We start from the raw sequence: 750 nt of genomic DNA on the forward strand, positions 1-750 counted from the left end.
CCCCTTCTTGCAGGCTCCGGCCCCTGCAGGCACCGCCGCCGCGGAGGGAGGGGGAGCATCCCCGGGCCCTGCCCCGACAGCAAAGAGGGGAGGGAGGTGCATGGGGCAGGAGCCAGCGCCCCGCTTGGGGTTTCTTTTGTGCGGGGTTTCTTTTGCTGTTTGGCTGGTTTTTCTCTGAGTTCTCTTGCTGTTTCCTGCCCCAGCAGAGGTGGGATTAGGACAAAAAACTTTGGGGTGCGTTATGCTGATGAAAACTTCAGTTAACCCTTCAAATCCACCACGCAGAAGTGAAGATCAGTGTTACAGTTTCACAGGGAGCAATGAGGGGTCCTTTGCAACGCAGAAGGTCCTATACTCCCTAGCAGCTCCCTGCGGCGCAGCAGACCCTGCAGCAGCTCATTGGACTCTCTGGTGTGGGCCTCCCTCTCCAGGCCATTGCTAAAGGGCAGGTGTAGGGGTGCAGGCCCCCAGAAATACCCTTTGGGGAGTCTTAAGTCCCAGACTGCCTGAGTGTGGGTAAAGACCCCCTCCCAGGGGGTGCCACCTATAGACTTTGTTTTGTAGTTCGTAATGTTTTAAAATTATAGTTCGTGGGGGGTTTTCTTTATGACTTGTAATAAATTTGGATTTTGTAGTTACACTGCTTGCAAGAAAAGGGTTATTGGTTTTATTGAACACTGAAGTAATTCATTTAGTGATTCCCAGGTAGATTGGGTGGGGGCTTGAGCCAAAGTAAAATATATTTAGTAC

The sequence above is a fragment of the Alligator sinensis genome, unplaced genomic scaffold (assembly GCF_000455745.1).
Source record: "Alligator sinensis unplaced genomic scaffold, ASM45574v1 scaffold268_1, whole genome shotgun sequence".
NCBI lineage: Eukaryota > Metazoa > Chordata > Crocodylia > Alligatoridae > Alligator > Alligator sinensis.